Genomic DNA, 18,879 nt, shown 5'->3' with positions numbered 1-18,879 from the left:
TTTCACTGTAGCTGCAGCCTGCTGCTATTTAAACCCCCCAGAGCAGCGGGACTGCCAGAGAACTACTACTACTACTATTTAGCATTTCTATAGAAACAGCTGATCCATCCTGCTGTGGCTGGGGAGGCATAGCCTCCCCAAGCCTCTTATACCGGGCGCCTATGATCACTGACATACCTAAAAGGTCCCTTGGCAGACAGGAATTAAATCAGAGAGATTGACAGTTCAAGAGACCTAGCTCAATAGAATTGTTGCAACAGGGAGTGTCAATGGTTGTTGTAGTACCCTCCACTAAGAACCAACGATGAGAAATCAATAAAGGCTGGGGCAGATGAGACATAATGACCACCGGCATCAACAGAACAAAAAGAAGACATAGTCATAGGGAACTCCAAATACAATAGAATACAAAATGCTAAGGTATTTGCCAGAATTGTCAGATAGATGGGAGTTCGTCCCCATATTTCGCCCCAAGGAACTCGCCCAACCAGCATTATCTGCTCCCTGGGTGCATGCTGCCGTGGTGCAAACTGCCGCCAATGTGAAAGCTTTAAACCTCCTTCCGGGATCAGGATGATGGCAGGTCACATGACTAGGACACTAGCAATCCCGAAGAAGTTGGACAGAATTACTGAGATAGGTAACCAGAGACCTGCAGAGACAGAAAATATGCACATATGCTTTTGTAGCCTGACCACTTCTCTATAATACAATCTCTCAGAATCTCTTGTTTTTCATGTTTATTTGTTTTGACTAGATTTTAAGCTCTGTGGAAAAGAGGCAGTTTCTTATTATGTCCAACCAGAGTTGTACGTGCCTGGTAGTGCTTTGGAAATATGAGCTAGTAGTAACAGAACAGCCTTTTTTCAGGATCTATCCTATTCATTGAGGAGAAAAATGTCTAAATAGAAAACTATCATGTAATAACAACCCAATCACTTCCAAAACTCCAAAAAGTGAGTGGATAACATCAACACTCATCCTCGGCAGCAACTCATTTCAAACAGGAATATCTCCTGTGACTTACCTGCATTGTCATCGGCTCCAGTTACTCAATAATGCTTTTTCATAAGACTTTCTCACTTTTTTTACAAAATACTTTTAAATATCTTATACAAATTCTAAGTCCGATCATTAGAACTTATCTTTTAAAGTTCTCAGACCTGCGCCAACATGGGCTATGTTTCACCATGCTGTGTCAGGGTGATAGGTCCTTCACAAAGACGTCATTACATTTAGGCATCTCCTGCCTCCACTGCATACAAATCTACCTCATGAATATTCATTGTGGATATACTGAAAACCTGACTGGCTCCAGGACCAGGTTTTGGAACCACTGGGCTAGTGTATTGTGGCTCATGCCTAGATGTTAGGTATGTTGTATAGTGTTCATGACAGTTTTAGCTGCTCGTGCTAAAAAGCCTATTTCACTCCCCACCAAGATGTTTAAGTACATAAGTACATAAGTAGTGCCATACTGGGAAAGACCATAGGTCCATCTAGCCCAGCATCCTGTCACCGACAGTGGCCAATCCAGGTCAAGGGCACCTGGCACGCTCCCCAAACGTAAAAACATTCCAGACAAGTTATACCTAAAAATGCGGAATTTTTCCAAGTCCATTTAATAGTGGTCTATGGACTTGTCCTTTAGGAATCTATCTAACCCCTTTTTAAACTCCGTCAAGCTAACCGCCCGTACCACGTTCTCCGGCAATGAATTCCAGAGTCTAATTACACGTTGGGTGAAGAAAAATTTTCTCCGATTCGTTTTAAATTTACCACACTGTAGCTTCAACTCATGCCCTCTAGTCCTAGTATTTTTGGATAGCGTGAACAGTCGCTTCACATCCACCCGATCCATTCCACTCATTATTTTATACACTTCTATCATATCTCCCCTCAGCCGTCTCTTCTCCAAGCTGAAAAGCCCTAGCCTTCTCAGCCTCTCTTCATAGGAAAGTCGTCCCATCCCCACTATCATTTTCGTCGCCCTTCGCTGTACCTTTTCCAATTCTACTATATCTTTTTTGAGATACGGAGACCAGTACTGAACACAATACTCCAGGTGCGGTCGCACCATGGAGCGATACAACGGCATTATAACATCCGCACACCTGGACTCCATACCCTTCCTAATAACACCCAACATTCTATTCGCTTTCCTAGCCGCAGCAGCACACTGAGCAGAAGGTTTCAGCGTATCATCGACGACGACACCCAGATCCCTTTCTTGATCCCTGTGATGGCTGCTGGCTCACTGTGCTTCATTGTTCCTTGGTACAGGCAGCTTCTGGTCAGTTTCCTGACTCTTGTCTTTATTTCTTGTTCCTGGGAGCCAACCTTGGATCACTGAAGTCCTGGTGATTGCATCAGCCCAAGGGCAAAATTTAAAGAAGATTACAGAAGCTAAAAACAGAAGAATCATGTTTTTGCTTTGCTTCTGGGCTTCTCAGTGGTTCTTAGATCACTGAAGTCTAAGCAGGTTGCCTACACCCAAGAGTTCCACCCAAGAAGAATGACAGCTGCTAAAGGCAAAATAATCCCTTTTTGGCTATTGTCTCTTGGGCTGCTGCCTTCTGTATTCTTATCATCTCCTGTACTATGGTACAGGGAGAAAAGATTTAGATTTGTTAGGAACTAGGCAACATTGTGGGGAAGGGGTGTAGCCTATTCAAAAATGATGGGCTCCACCTTAACCAGGGTGAAATCAGGCTGCTGGTGCTAACATTTAAAAAGGAGATAGAGCAGCTTTTAAATTAGAACTTGAGGGAAATCTGACATTCATTCAAGAGTGCATGGTTTGGAGTAAGGCTTCTTTGAAAGGTATCAAAACATGGAACTTAGGACATCTTGATAGAAAGGTACAGTAAAGGCAAAAGTAGCCCAAGTGCTTTAAAATAAAGAGCAGAGTTGAAAGATTGCAAATTATCTCAGTCAACTGCTAAGCAGGTTGTAAATCCAATATGAAAGATTGTGGAAGCCATTTTCAAGAAGCTGTCGCTAGGGGCAGGAGCGAGGGGGGGTTCACTCCTGCCCCCAACACCTTGCTGGACCACCAGGGAAGTCAGATATGTCCTGGGGAGTGTCTTGTCCAAACTGGGAGGTGGGATGGGATTAGTGCTACTGTCTGGGGGGAGCTGCTGTCCAGGGGGAGAGGGCAAGACGGGGGAGGCAGGGATGTTATGGGGGGGCTGTTGTTTGGGGCCGCGGGGGTGGAGCAGGCACGCATAAGCTCCAGCAGCCTGCCCACTCATAAATATCCCCCGATATTCACTGCTGGTACCCGGACATGGCCTGGCACTAAATATCAGAGGATGATTTACCCAGCGATGATCAACGTTTTTAAAAAACGCTGACCGCTGCTGACTGAATACTGGGGGGGGGGGGGGGGGGGGGGGGCTGGTGTGCATGAGGCCCGCTTGACTAGAACAAGGAATTGGGTGTTTTTTGTGATAGGTCCCGTTTTCTCAAATGAACTTGTAGGATAACTGAGGGATGAAAGCTCTTTTGGGTTAGTTTAAACGTCTTCTTAAGGCCTACTTCTTTACTAATGCCTTTGGTGGAAATTGATATTGTATCTGGGAGATGTAGTGTGGTTGTATGGCCTGTTATGAGTGTGCTTTAGTGTCCAAATTATATTTCTTTTCATTACTTTTTGTATATAAGTACATAAGTATTGCCACACTGGGACAGACCAAAGGTCCATCAAGTCCAGTATCCTGTTTCCAACACTGGCCAATGTTTTTATTACTACAGTTGTAAACTGCTTTGATATGTAAGGCGGTATAGTAAATTAATAAACTATAAATGATAAGACACCCATTATATCCCTATGGTCATCATCATATGACATCTGCTAATCGTTAACGTGCTAAATCTGTTAGTACACCTTAATAAAAGGACCCCATAAGCTGCTGCATTTAAAAGCACCTTGCAGTGCACGCAATGCAAAGTATTCTATATATTGTGTGCATTGCTAGGCGAGACACCCATGCATCCTACTTCCCTTTGCATACTAAGCTACATGCACACCACGTTTACTAGCATTTAAGCATGTATTTACAAGTTAAGGGTACCAATCCCACACGTAAGTGCTAGTATCCTGTAAACACTGGTGTGCAATTGATACCTTAATTTAAATGTGCCTTATAGAATTGCCTTTTATGACTCTTACCTTATGGGGGCTTCTGTAGTGAGGAGTAGCTCTGAATGATGTCCTTGTACTACAGGGATAGGATGATTAAGAGGCAAATTTGCCAGTGAATACATAACAGTAAAAAAAGATTACAAAAGTATAATAACCAGGATATAATTTATATCACAAGATTTATATATTTACTCTTTACATGAGTTACTAAAAGAAGCTTCAGTAAAACTTGCTACCTTGTTAGAGGGTTGCAAAGTCTCTCAGAGTGCAATGGGCTGTTTGATATTTTATGCATCTGTAAGTAAACTCATCTTGTGCAGAAACATTTAAATGTGCTATTGGAAGTTTGTCAGATTGCTCTTCTGAATAAGTTAAGCAATCTTTCATAAGATCTACCTATAAGACATGGAAATGGAAATCATAATGTTTTTGAGAAATTATATTTCATTTTTATAATGAAGTATTCTCTAGAATGGTAGGATTAAATTGGATATATGCTGCTTTAATGTTATTTTTTTTTCCAGAGGCAGTTTATGAATATACCTTTTTCTCTCATTTGCTTAAGGCAGTCCTGTGTTTTCAATTTATTTTATTTATTTGGATTTTGCTCACATCTTTTTCACTAGTAGCTCAAGGTGAGTTACATTTAGGTACACTGGGTATTTCCCTGTCCCAGGAGGGCTCAAAATCTGAGGGCCCTGTTTACTAAGGTTCACTAGTGTTTTTAGTGTGTTCTAAACATGCTAGTGCACCTATAGAGTGGCTTAGTAAACAGGACCCTAAGTTTGTACCTGAGGCAATGGAGCGTTCAGTGACTTGCCCAGGATCATGAGGAGCAGCAGTGGGATTTGAACCAAGCACCTCTGGATATCAGGCCCTGTGCTCTAGCCACTAGGCCATTCCTCCACTCCACTGTGTTTATTGAAGATTTTTCTAGTTGATGTCTTTATAAATTCTGCTTATACTACTATTTCTCTTTCATAGTTAAGGGGTAGTTACTAAGCTGTGGGAAAATGTAGTGTTTTGTCACTGCTCAGTTTACCACAGGAAGCACTAACCTGTGGTAACTCAGCACCACAGGTCAGTAACTCTTATGTTATAGGACTAGGACTGCTGTATATGAATTGTCATGGCCCCTCCTCCTCCCTCCATGCAAAAATATATTCAGATCAACAAAATAGGTTCCGGCCCCTCTGAAGTCACCTCCAGGCCTCTCACCTCCAGTCACCTCTTGGACTCCCACCCTAGAAGATCACCCTGGGACACTATAGGGAGGCCCTGAGTGTCTAGTAGCTGGAGCAGACGTGATTTCCAATAGCACCTGCCCCATTGGGCTCTGGGTTCAAAATGGCACTGGTTCAATCCTAGTGGTAATCTCACTGTACTACCATTAGGGACCAAGCTGTCAAATAAGGGTGAAAAGAATGCATTTTGAATCCAGCACCCAAAGAAAGAGAAACAACTGAGGATCACTTCTTCTCCCCCTCCTCCACTAGATACTAGAGAGACCCCTGATAAGACCTGGAAAAGCAGAGGTGAGGGTGTTCAGTGGAGTTTGCCTTTACTGGGGTGGTTTGCTGGGTGTGGGAAGGATACTGATTATTTTAAGGGTCATGGGAGGTTCAAGAGGGTTCAGAAGAGGGGGTGGTCAATCTATGAGCCTGTCCCTTTAAGCTGATACTTATGAGTTTCTCAGGACAGGTGTAAAAGCTAACATGGAAATTTAGGCCAATACATGTATTCCTCATATAAAATGGAAAATGCATACTGTATCTATATTTTCATCTCATCCACACTATGCCCTATGCCTGCCCAAACCACTCCCCCTTGAACTCTGTATGTGGAATATAATAAATATAACACTACAGATGATGTGGGACAGACTGCCCACAGGGGCCAATCAACAAGGCTGTTAAAAACTTCCCAAAGCAACTGAAGGCCTGTGTTAAAGCTGGGCATGGACACTTTGAACATTCACAGTGACCGCAAACTTCTAACATGTCGTTAATTGTATCATTTGAAAGATGTTATTTTACTGTGTGTTTTAGCTCAAACATTTTTAACACACAAAAGCTGCTGGGTAGTAATGCTAAAATGTCAGTAACATCAACATACCTTAAGATAATTAAGGGGTCATTTTACTAAGGTGCGCTAATGGATTTAGCGTGTGCTAATGATTAGCATACTCTAAATGATAAGACACCCATTATATTCCTATGGGCATGTTATCATTTAGCGCATGCTAATTGTTAGCATGTGCTAAATCTGATAGCGTACCTTAGTAAAAGGACCCCTAAATGTTGTTTAATAGTAATACGTAAGTATGATTAAATAAGTACGTAACATTTCTCGTTGAAAATGGCAAAAAACTGTAGAACTCTAGGAAGTCACTTTTTTTTTTTGCCTCATGGGTAAACAGTTGTTTTCTAAAATCGTTTGCATGCATAGCTGATCTTCACATATAAATGCTGTTATTTACTGATGGAGTTGCTTCTAAAATAATTCCCATGGAAAGCAAGTCTACAAAGGGGATTCTATTTGTACTGGTAGCTATCTGGTGCTGGTTTTTTAAGGAAATTAGGTGCCTACTTTCCTTTATACAGTAGAATTCTAGTGTAACAGTGCAACGTGCACAAATAAACCCAAGCATTAATTATAGTAATCCATCACTGTGCACACATTAGATCCAGACTCCACCCATGTGCATGCCCATCTTCAAACTACATATCATTGCATTTAGATGTTATAAAATAGAACCTAGCCGGAATATTGGTATATACACACATGAACAAAAAAAAGCAACACTGGGCCTTCAATACTGAGACAACAAGAGTATTTTATTGATAAATGACCTGACACGGGCCGTGTTTCGGCGTTAAACAACGCCTGCCTCAGGGGTCAGGGTTAAGATGTAAATTATTTAAAATATAAATGTGTCCAATGCCTCCGAAAACGAACGTGGAAAATCTTTAAAACCAAGCTTGTTTTTTTGCAAGCGCAAATCGTAAAAAAAAACCAAGGCTAACACAGGAGAGTTGTTTCCTACATCAAGGCTGTCCATTCCGACAAGCAAGCTTGGTTTTAAAGATTTTCCACGTTCGTTTTCGGAGGCATTGGACACATTTATATTTTAAATAATTTACATCTTAACCCTGACCCCTGAGGCAGGCGTTGTTTAACACCGAAACACGGCCCGTGTCGGGTCATCAAACATATAAATGGCAAGAGGCGTACTCACTCACAAATGCGCAGTAGAGACCCTCTCTGTTCCGCCCCCGCGTCAATACGTGATGATGGGGGCATGACAGAGAGGGAACCTGCGCACCTGCGAGTGAGGGAACCACTGTCGCCACTGCTCCCCCCCCCCAGGGTTGCCGCTACCGCTCCCCCCACCCACCCAGAGTCGCCGCCGCCACCCACCCTCCACCTGGCCCGGGTACCTGGCTTCACTATTCAAACCGCCGGAACACAGCACACAGCTCATCTGAGCTGCCGTTGGCCTTCCTTACCTGCCTGTGTCCCGCCCTCGCCGACGTTATGTCACACGACGGCGGAACACACGCAGAGAAGAAGGAAGGCCGACAGCCTCTCAGATGAGCTGTGTGCTGCGCTATGGCGGTTTGAATAGTGAAGCCAGGTACCCGGCCTGGGTGGAGGGGTGGCGGAGGGAACTCCGGGGGAGGGGGGCGGCGGTGACTCCGGGGTGGAGGGGCGGCGGTGACCTATCCGGGGGGGGGGCCTTTCAACCCCCCCCCCTTCCTTTACTAACCCGTTTTTACGGGCTCAACGGCTAGTTTATCAATAAAATACTCCTGTTGTCTCAGTATTGAAGGCCCAGTGTTGCTTTTTTGTTTGTGTACTTTCTATGTATGCTATTTACCCTCTCTGTTTGGTTTATATACACACATGCACATGTCTTGGCATCTAAATGTTGGCCCTCTCTATAGAATTACCTTCTTAGGGCTCCTTTTACTAAGTTGTAGTAAGCACTTAATATGGTTTACCGCAGGACATGCTGAGGCATCCTGCGGTAATTTTGCCAAGTTCATCTTAAAACCAATAAAGATAATTTGTAGTCTTTTCTTACCCTTCCCAAGTTAACTAGATGATTCACTCTGATCTTGTGTTGATGATGGAGAGCTGTAATGATATAGTTAGTACTTCAACTGATCGAATTGCACCTTTGCAATTGAAATTTGTTTTTAGCTAAACCTCTTGTCTATGGTATTCTGAAGGGATATTTAAGCTGAAACAATCTTGTTGATACTTGCAGCGTAAGTGGCATGCCATTGGTGCCTTTAATGACAAAATAAGTTGGAAGTTGGCATTGCATTTTGGGGATTCATCAGGGAGGGACTGTGATTGAAAGTAATGACAGTTTGGCCAGTCCCTTTAAAAAGCAGCAAGGAGCATTGGGCCACTGCTTTGTGCCAGGAATAAATCAATTTGAATAGACAACAGTTCCACAGTGGGGGTAATAAATCCAAAAACTGACAATGACCCAGCACTGGATTATTTAACATATATAAAATAGCGGGTGCTCTGCCATTGACTTCAGCAGTAACTCTTTACACACTCGTTTACCTTCACATTGTGTATTGCTGGATGCACCATGCTGTTTATGTGCTCCTTGATCTGAGAGATTAAGCGGCCAATCAGTATACGTCAAGCCGTTGACCCCTGATGAAGGCTTTTTGAGCCAAAACACGGACTGTGTAGGGTCCCAATAAACTTTATTTTGGTGCTCTTACTACTGTGTCATTTGGACTCTTCTTATTGGATTTGGCGTTCTTCCACCCTTGTTTGTTTTTTTCCCTCTTTTCACACTAAGACATTGCTCAGTGAATCACTGTAATCGTCATCGGTCATATAACCTTTAATGCATATCTTAAAAGCTTTTTTATAATATTTTAGAGATTTTAAAGAAAAATGTAACTTAGCATAATCAGCAGCTTTTTAATTAAATAATAACAGACCCACACCAACATGGTCCATGTTTTGGAAACCTGCTTAGGATCTGGTCCTGCAATGTAATAAAATCATATCAAAAACCCAACTCTCAACCCTACTAATCTAAGAATAATCCCCACTTAAATCTCACCTCAATTGCCTTGACTCTTACATATACGTCAACTGATTTTCAAAATGGGAACCGGGCAAAAAGACTCTCTCTCTCTCTCTCTCTCTCTCTCTATGTGGAATGTCTTTCATTAGCTCTGCAGAATCCCTCCCGTTTAAAGGGAGCACTACTAAAACACTATAGCTGATTAAAACCCCAATCTATCTCCAAATTTAAACCACCCAGATGTATAGTATTCAGTTGATATGTCCAATGTTGTTCCTTCATATTTTAGAGACCAGTCATATCACCTCCCTCCCACCCAATTTCAATTTTATCTATAATCCTCCATTTTAAATCAGAAATGGTATGAGCTTTTTCATCTCAATAGAGGTAATCAATAGAAGAAGAATAAAATAAAACATGGAAAAGAAAATAAGATGATACCTTTTTTATTGGACTAACAATACATTTTTTTTGATTAGCTTTCGAAGGTAGCCCTTCTTCGTCAGATCGGAAATAAGCAAATGTTGATAGATGACAGTATATATAAGTGAAGCATCAAAGCATTTCAGTGACAGTCTAACAGGATGAGGGTGGGTTAGGTGAGAGACAGGGAGAGCCGGGTGGATGAGGGACAGGAAGATATGCATGGTGATAAGAACTCTCAGCTCAAAAGGAAACCAATGGTACTAGCAGTACTTTACATTTACTAAAGTCTTTAAGTCTCATATTAAATGTAAAGTACTGTAAGCGCTACTGATGGGGCTGCATCCAACAATCAAGAAGAATCATGGGAAAAACATTGAATGTGTCTGTATAAAACAGTGCTTTTCTACATCCCTCTATTCCCCTTCCTCCTGTATCCCTACCTGCTGGAACTACTAATGAACTGGTGATGAGAAATTAAAAAGGTCTGATCCTTTGCCATCTGCACTGTGCAAGATACAGTAGCAGTTTGTGTGTCTTTGCTTCAATGCGTTATAATAGCTGTTTGTAGCTATCTGAATACAACCCTTGCTATTTTGTGGTTGTTTTATAGCTAGCAAAGGACAAAAGATACTGCACTGCTTATTTTCACAGCTTGTTTATTTCATGGTATGACCCCCAGTGATAAGTGATTTAAAAAACAAACCAAACTTTGCAAAATGTCTACAGAAAGGCTAGGCTGGTTTATAACACTATCATTCTAGAACTATGTGAGTGGGTATCCCTTTATGTGGTAGAGCACTGAACTATTTATATGACATCCAGTCTATGTACATCTGTTGAAGCCAGTTGTTGTTGATTTTTTTTTCAGGGCCATAGATTGCCTTTTACTGTATAACTATTTAAAGCTACCTTGACAAAACAGTGACAGATTGGCATTTTGATAAAATACAGATGGGCTACTGGTTTGATTCTGAGTCAAGTATTGACTAGGGCATGAAATCTGCAGTGCTAATTTACCTCTAGGCAAGCTGCTAAAACAAGTGTTGAACATAAAGAATGACGCTGACTCTCACTTTGAAAAATATCTCTTAATATGCAAGTCAAAGTAATATGATTAGTTGTTCCTTTTTATAGACATTGAAGACTCTACTGGATAGTCTTCTTCCAAGTCATAAAGCTCCATTTTAACCATGAGGAATCCTGAAGTCAGAAAAATGGGTCCTTTTACAAAGGCGAGCTAGCCTTTTTAGTACGTGCTAAAAATAAGTGTGCGCTAAATGCTGAAGACGCCCATATATCCCTACGGGCATCTCTAGTATTTGGTATACACTAATCATTAGCACGTACTAAAAATGCTACCGTGCCTTTGTAAAAGGACTCCTTAAATTACACTCTTAAATTTACACTCCTAAATTTATGCTTCTAAATTGTGAGCATAACCTATGCTCCTAAATGAATGCTCCTAATTTAGAGCCTATTAGGTCAGATTCTATATATGGCGCCTACAAAATAAACATATTCTATAATTGGTGCCTAGATTTAGGTGCCAATTATAGAATACACTTCGTTGATATTTCAGCACCTAAATCTACACTATACACCAACGAAAATGTGATGTAAATCCCAGTGCGTAGATTTAGGCGCACTGAGCCATATTCTATAACTACGCATATAAATTTCAGAATGCCCATGAAATGCCCATATCCTCACCCATAACCATGCCCCTTTTTGCCTGCACCTGTTAGAAGTTTGGCACACATTGTTACAGAATATGCTTAGAGAGTTGTGTGCCTAGATTCTAATCAGTGTCAATCAGTGCTCATTATTGCTTGTTAAGTGCTGTTATCAGCACTCATTAGCTTGTTAAATTAGGCACATTGTTATAGAATCTGCGCCGATTTTGGCGCCGATCTCTAGGCACACTATAGAGAATCCGGGGGATTGGGCCTTATTCTACAAAGTTTATGCTCCTACATTTATGCTCCTAAAATTTACACTCCTAAATTTATGAGCATAATTTATGCTTCTAAATTGTGAGAATAATCTATGTTCCTACATACTAAATTTAGATGTGTACATTTAGGAACATAACTTTAGGAGCATTACCTTTATAGAAAAAGGCCCTTAGCGTGCACTAAATGATAAGATGCCCATTATATTCTAATGGGTATCTTATCATTTAGTGTATGCTAATCATTAGCACACCTTAGTAAAGGAACCCCAAAATTTCTGGACACAAGCAAATGGTAATTAAGATAGGGACCCTTTTTTTAAGAAATGGGCTTAGTGCATTTTAACATGGGAACTTCCCATGCGCTTAGCCTGTTTTCACATCCTAAGGATTAGATTCAGGATATGGTGCCCAAATTTGGGCTCTGAAAACAAATGTGCACTGAGCACTATTCTATAAATGGCACTCCAATTTGAGTGCTATTTAAAGAATGGCACTTACCCCCAGATTCTTTATAGTTTGCCTAGAGATTAAGGCGTGGATTTTGTAACAACGCATTTAACTTAAGCGCAACAAGCTAATGAGCACTGATAACAGCACTTAAGCAAGAATGAGCACTAATTGGCACTGATTATAATTTAGGTGCACATGTCGCTAAGCACATTTTGTAACGATGTGTGCCGAACTTCTAAGGCACGTGGGGAAATGGGTGTTTCATGGCATTCTGAAATTTAGGCACCTAGTTATAGAGGGGTCCTTTTACAAAGTCACGGTAAAAAGTGGCCTGCAGTAGTGTGGGCATTTCTTTTAGGCATGCACTGGGCCATTTTTCACTATGGCTAGGAAAAAGGCTATTTTTTAATGGGCCAGGAAATGGCCTATTTACAGCCTGATCCCTTACCAACACCCATTGACCTAATAGTAAGGGCTCATGTACTACCCACGTAGTAACCATGCAGCGCATGCCAACGTGAGTGTGCATGCTGGTTACTGTCGGAAACACCCCCACAGTAGAAAATAGAAAATAATTTTGTACCATGAGGTTCAGCATGTGCCAAAATCGGAATTATTGCCGGGCGCACATGCTACCCTGGTGGTAATGCTGACTTGGCACACCCTACCTGCAAGTTAGCCCTCCCGCTCCTTTTTAAATGGGCTCCAGAATACGACCCAGTGCGCCTTAATCTACATGCTGGGATTTACGCCACATTTTCATTGGTGTAAATGGATGTGCGTAGATTTAGGCGCTGAAATATCAACTAAGCATATTCTATAATTAGCGCCTAAATCTAGGCACTGATTATAGAATACGCTTAGTTGGCACTGATTTCAGTGACAATTTTTTAGGTGCCATATATTGAATCTCCCTCTTAGTGCCAGGATCCGTGCCCAATTTTGGGCCCGAGGATTAACACCAACTGAAACCTGGTGTAAATCCTTGCATGTAAGTTAGGCACAGATCCTACAAATTCTATAATACTGCACGTATCTTAAGGGCTTCTTTTACAAAGCCGCATTAGCGATTCTCACACAGCAAATGAGTAGAAGTCCATAAGAATTGAACAGGCTTCCTCTTATTTACCACGCAGAAATCGGTAGCATGGCTTTGTAAAATAAGCCCTTAGTGAATGTCCCTGACCCACCCATGCCCCTCCCATGGCCACACCACATTTTAAGTTGCGCACAAAACAATTTGCATGTGCATCTTTATAAAATAGCAAGATGTGTGCACAAATCCAAATTGTTACCAATTTACACCACTAATTGATTGTTTTATGCCCAATTATTGGCATTAATTGGCTCATTACACAATTAAATTGTGCACGCAAATTGAGAATGTGGTCAAATTTGTGTGTGCAATTTTGAGCGCCATATATAGAATCTGAGGGACAGCATACATTAGGGCTTAACGCCCTTTAGTAAAATGGCTCCATAGTTTTCTCTTTTTAAATACTTACTCATTTTCAGAATACTCTGGCAACTGGGAAAGAGGTGGACCTGAGAACATCTGTCTTGTGCTTGCAACACTTAATATAATACAACTATTTAAAGAATCCTTACAGTGCTGTCCTTTTGCTATTTATGGGGTCCTTTTACTAAGGTGCAGTGAAAAATGGCCTGCGCTGGTGTAGACGCGTGTATTGGATGCGCACATGTGCATTTTTCAGCGCACCAACAAAAAAGGCCTTTTTTGCCAAAAATGGACGTACGGCAAAATAAAAATCAGCGCGCTTCCATTTTGGGCCTGAGACCTTACCGCCACCCATTGATTTAGTGGTGCAAGTTCTCGTGCGTTAACTGGGCGGTAATCATCAGTGTGTGTAGACTGCCAATTACCACCCGGTTAGTGCCACGCAGTAGGAAATAAAAAAATATTTTCTGCCGCACGTATCAGACACATGTAAAAAATGGAATTACTACCCAGGGCATGCGGTAGCCGGGCGGTAGTTCCAAATTGATGCACGTTAGTAAAAGGGCCCCAATATTTGGATTTAATTCAGTGAAAATCTACCTAAAGCTAAGTTAAAACATAACAAATGTGATCTAAGAATAATATCGCTGTTTATAAACATATTTCATTTCCAATTCCATCTACAGATATTTTAAACTTCAGAATAGCTTTTTAAAGAGAATCTGTTCCAGTATAATTCATCTAATATTACTTTTCCAGTTTAGGGAAATTTATTTTTGTTGCGATCAAGAGATCAATTTTTCTACCTCTTGCTTGGTTTTGCACTAACAGAGTGAACCTTATCTCTTGCAAAGTGGAAAGCTTTCTGCAGTGATATTTTTCTGTGAGGTAAAAAAAAACCGCATATGTATTTGCATTGCTGTCAGATAGCAAAATGTCAAATGTATGCACCTACTTAGAATGAGGAAAGCTGATGATAAATCTGATTTAAAAGAAATGCTTGTATTGTTCTGATTGAGAATGCTAACTGCCTGGCCAACAATGTGACCATGACAGCCTCATATGAGAAGCTCTTTGATATTTAAAATAAGGGTCAGTGTTCCAGCTTTTGTTGAAGGAGATTTAACATTTTGAAGTTAAAGGGGATGTATGTTATGGCCAGATAGATGAACATTTCGTGTTATGAAATGCTCAAGATTTTCTATAGACACTAACACTGTTGTATGTAGCATCTGCATTCATTCCTAAGAAAACCAAGAGGGGCATAATCGAACGTGAACGCCCATCTCCATGGGCGTCTATGTTCCGAAAACGGGTATGTGAAGAGGCAGGACAGACCGTATTATCGAAAAAGATGGGCGTCCATCTTTCGTTTCGAAAATACGGTTTGGACGGACCAAATGCCATGGATTTGGTCCCTTCTGAGATGGGTGGGGGTTTTTTTTAGCAATAATGGAAACTAAAAACGCCCAGCTCAGAAACGTCCCAATCCAAGCCATTTGGTCATGGGAGGGACAAATGTACAACACTACCATAGCTCTTAGGGGTGAAGGGGGCAACTAATGTGGGTACAGTGGGTTTTAGAGGCCTCCCATTTACCACCACAAGTATTATGGGTGGGGGGGGGGATGGGCCTGGGTCTGCCTGCCTGAAGTGCACTGCAGTACCCACTAAAAGTGCTCCAGGGACAGGACTTGTTGCTGGTGTATAACCTTGGCACAGCAGTTGACACCTGAAGACTAATCTCGCTGAAAACGTCCTTTATTTGATTAAGCACCTTTACTCACAGTTAACTGCAGATCAGAGGTTGTGCCCCACTGGCAACAAGTCTCACTGGTACTGAGATTAGCAGTAGGTCCGAGCTGGCAGAATGGTGTACAATGCCCTCTTTCAGCAACATTCAAGGTAAGAACTAAGTGCTGTAACGTGGCTAACACATGAAAGGGATCTAAAAGTGTCTTACACAAATGACCACTACCTCATGGACTACCGGAAACAAAACAGGGCACACTCTGACCCAGTAAGCAGAGGGAAAAGCACCATGGGAGTAGAGCCTACCAACTACCAACATCGTGAGCATTTAACACAAGCTAGTGGAATCACGGAGCCCAATACCCTACACCCACCACAATGCATTGGTGATGTGACTCTGCACTGCCCTTAACAGAAAAGGTGTCACACTCACCCGAGACCCACATCAGAACCACGGAAAGGCTGTCAGAGGATAGAACACATTCTGCTGTCATGGAGGTGGGTACGACATTTGAGGCTGGCTTACAGGCTGGGAAAAAAAGTTTGTAAAGTGGGTGTTTGTTGGTGGGAGGGGGTTAGTGACCACTGGGGGAGTCAGGGGAGGTCATCCCCGATTCCCTCCGGTGGTCATCTGGTCAGTTGGGGCACTTTTTTGGGACTTGGACCTGAAAAAAAGGGTCCAAATAAAGCGAACCAAATTCTCGTCAAAAACGCCCTTCTTGTTTCGATTATTAGCTAAAGACGCCCATCTCTCCTCGGGCGATAACCACGCCCCAGTCCCGCCTTCACCATGCCTCTGACATGCCCCAGTGATCTTTGTTCATCTCCGTGACGGACTGCAGTTGAGGACACCAAAAATCGGGTTTCGATTATACCGATTTGGGCGCCCACGGGAAACGGACACCCATCTCCCGATTTGGGTCGAAATATGGGCGTCTTTCTCTTTCGAAAATAAGCTGGCAAATGTCTGCACCAGTCCAGAAAATTTGCAGGACCTGTCTACTTTCTAGGATTTTAGTGAACACCAGGCATCAAACAGTAGAGGAAAAAAGCAGAACCTCTCGCAGATGTTGTCCAGAAAAGATCTTTATTAACAACAGTCTTCAATAAAAACAAAGGGGACCTGACACAACTCGTGTTTCATCCCTACCAGCCTGCATCAGGGGTCTAGGAAACTACCATCTCAAACATATTCCCAGACAAGTCGTGAAACAAAGTCTCCTATTGGCAATCTCTTTAAATGCAAAGATCTGAGGCACAGATTGACTCACAGAGTTCCTGAAGTGTCATAGTGCCCCATATCTCTTGCTATACTGGGGAATTAAAGAAGTGACTTGTCTTAATCCCTCCAGGGGACAACTGCTCAATCAGAGCACCATTCTGTAACCTGCCAAGTATCAGGTCTAAACATCAACATCCATCTTTCTGGACATAGATATTAAGTTTATCAAGTTTATTAAAAATTTACTCTCCTCCCCTTTGGAGTACCTTCAAGGCAGCTTCTCCTTCTGAATTCGGAGTTGAACATCCATATTTTGGCCCCTCCCTATCCTCGCCCAATACATGCCCAGACCACACCCCTTTTCTATAAAGACTTACTGCAATTTTAGACATCCATATCCTGCCTTCATAGAATCAGGATTTAGACATCCATGTAGTATGGATATATCTAAATGCTGGTTTTCAGATGTTCAAAACATAAATAGCGCTTCTAAAATAAGGGTCAAAGATATTCATTGAGGAGCTTTCACTCAAGTTACACAGATTTTGTTTGTTTTTCTGAGATATCTACCCTAACTAGAGAATAACAGAAGAAAGTCTGATCAGCTTCCTTTTATTTCATGGAAAAGAAAAAAAATGCTGCTTTGGACATCCTGGAAGTTGGGCAATACCACCCTCTGTTTTAAAAAACTCTATCATATTCCATTGGCATAGGATACAGAGATAGTGTCGATAAAGAGTTGTAAAAAAATTCTGTTTCAGAATCACTGACTGGCCTTTTTGAAGAGGCAGTACCATGGATGCTGCTGGATATCACAGCATTTGTCTGCTTAAATGCAGCTTTGTCGGATCACAATCAATTCATACATGACGCCAAACTGGGACAAACTTGAAGGTCCATCAAGTCCAGTATCCTGTTTCAAACAGTGGCCAATCCAGATCATAAATACCTGGCTAGATCCCATTCAAAAATACCCCTCCCTTTCTCATAAGATATCTCTCTCTCTCTCTCTCTCTCAGGGGCCCTTTTACTAAGCCGTGCAAGTGTCTACGGGTGCCCAACATGCGCCAAAATGGAGTTACCACGCGGCTCTTTCCGCAATGTCATTTTTGGTGCGTGTCCAATACGCAAGGCTGAAAAATAATTTTATTGTCAGACGCGTGTATCAGACGCGTGCCAAATGGCATTTGGCGAGTGTAGGTCATTACCACCTGGTTACTGCATGAGACTTTACTGCTAGGTCAATGGCTGGTGGTAAGGTCACAGACCCAAAATTGATGCATGGCAATTTTGATTTTGCCGCAGGTCCATTTTCAGCAAAAATTTTAAAAAGGCCTTTTTTACAGGCGCACTGAAAAATGGATTGGTGCATGCCCAAAACCTGCACCTACACTACCACAAGCCATTTTTCAGTGCACCTTAGTAAAAGGACCCCTCAGTTTCTGTCACAAATATACTCTATCTGGATTTACATAGTACGCATGGACTCACACTTCGCATCAACCCATCACCCACTCCTGCACCCACAAACACACACAGGAATTAATCCGGGGGGGGGGGGGAGTACTACAGTGCCTATTTACTAATGTATGTCAGCTTTAATACTCACAGATATTCAAATAACCTTTTTAGGTATAAATGCCACATTTACTATCCAGTGTTCATCATTGTAAGGTTTAACACGTGCTCTCCTAAAGAAAAATAAATGAACTGCACCTCAATGGAAGAGCCATGTTAACACGTAGTAATGGTGCTGCCTCCGCATCCCCCAACCTTCAAAGCCATACTCACCACCCCTTAACTTTCTTCTTATTCTGAACTATATAGATTGCAATTTGCTGATGAAATATTGGAGCAAACAACGTGCACAATGAAGCCAAGAAACCTTCAGGTAAAACACCAACACATAGATAGTCATAGACAAGATACCATGCTGAATAATGAAAGAAATGTACAGGAAATACTCACAGAGTGGATCTCCACCAGCCATGCTCATACCACTGAGAGATCTCTACCAGTCACCAAGGCACCCTTGCCCCTTCCAGTGTTACCAACATATATCCTAAAAAAAGCAGAGTGTCAGAAGCAAATTCTGAAGGGGTCAGGAATGGATTTAAAACATACATAAAGAAAACACTGATTAGTAGACAGACTCCAACAAGTATAAATTACACAATTTAGTTTTTATCTTGTATGCCACCTACTTTGAACTGGGGTTGTGGGTGATAAATGTATTAATAACAGAAATCTCCCTCAACCTTTCATAACAATTCTCTAAGGCCCTGATTTACTATGCTTTTCCCCATATAAAGACACAAATTAGGAGGAGAAAAAGCCTTAATAAATCAGATCTTTTATCTTTTACACTTCTAAACAAATTAGAGTGAGGCAGACATCTCTTCCC

General features: G+C 41.8%; 1 long non-coding RNA gene across 1 annotated transcript; it reads right to left on the bottom strand.

Annotated features, from left to right (window-relative positions):
* Positions 1-155: 155 nt before the first annotated feature.
* LOC115465197 lies at positions 156-18,486 on the bottom strand. The gene is made up of 3 exons (XR_003941355.1): positions 18,444-18,486; positions 4,175-4,223; positions 156-652 (listed from the first exon to the last, which is right to left on the bottom strand). It is a non-coding gene; the product is annotated as an uncharacterized LOC115465197 (long non-coding RNA).
* Positions 18,487-18,879: the final 393 nt, after the last annotated feature.

The sequence above is a fragment of the Microcaecilia unicolor genome, chromosome 3 (assembly GCF_901765095.1).
Source record: "Microcaecilia unicolor chromosome 3, aMicUni1.1, whole genome shotgun sequence".
In the NCBI taxonomy this organism is placed as follows: Eukaryota; Metazoa; Chordata; class Amphibia; order Gymnophiona; family Siphonopidae; genus Microcaecilia; species Microcaecilia unicolor.
This window is presented reverse-complemented; position numbering and strand designations above follow the sequence as displayed.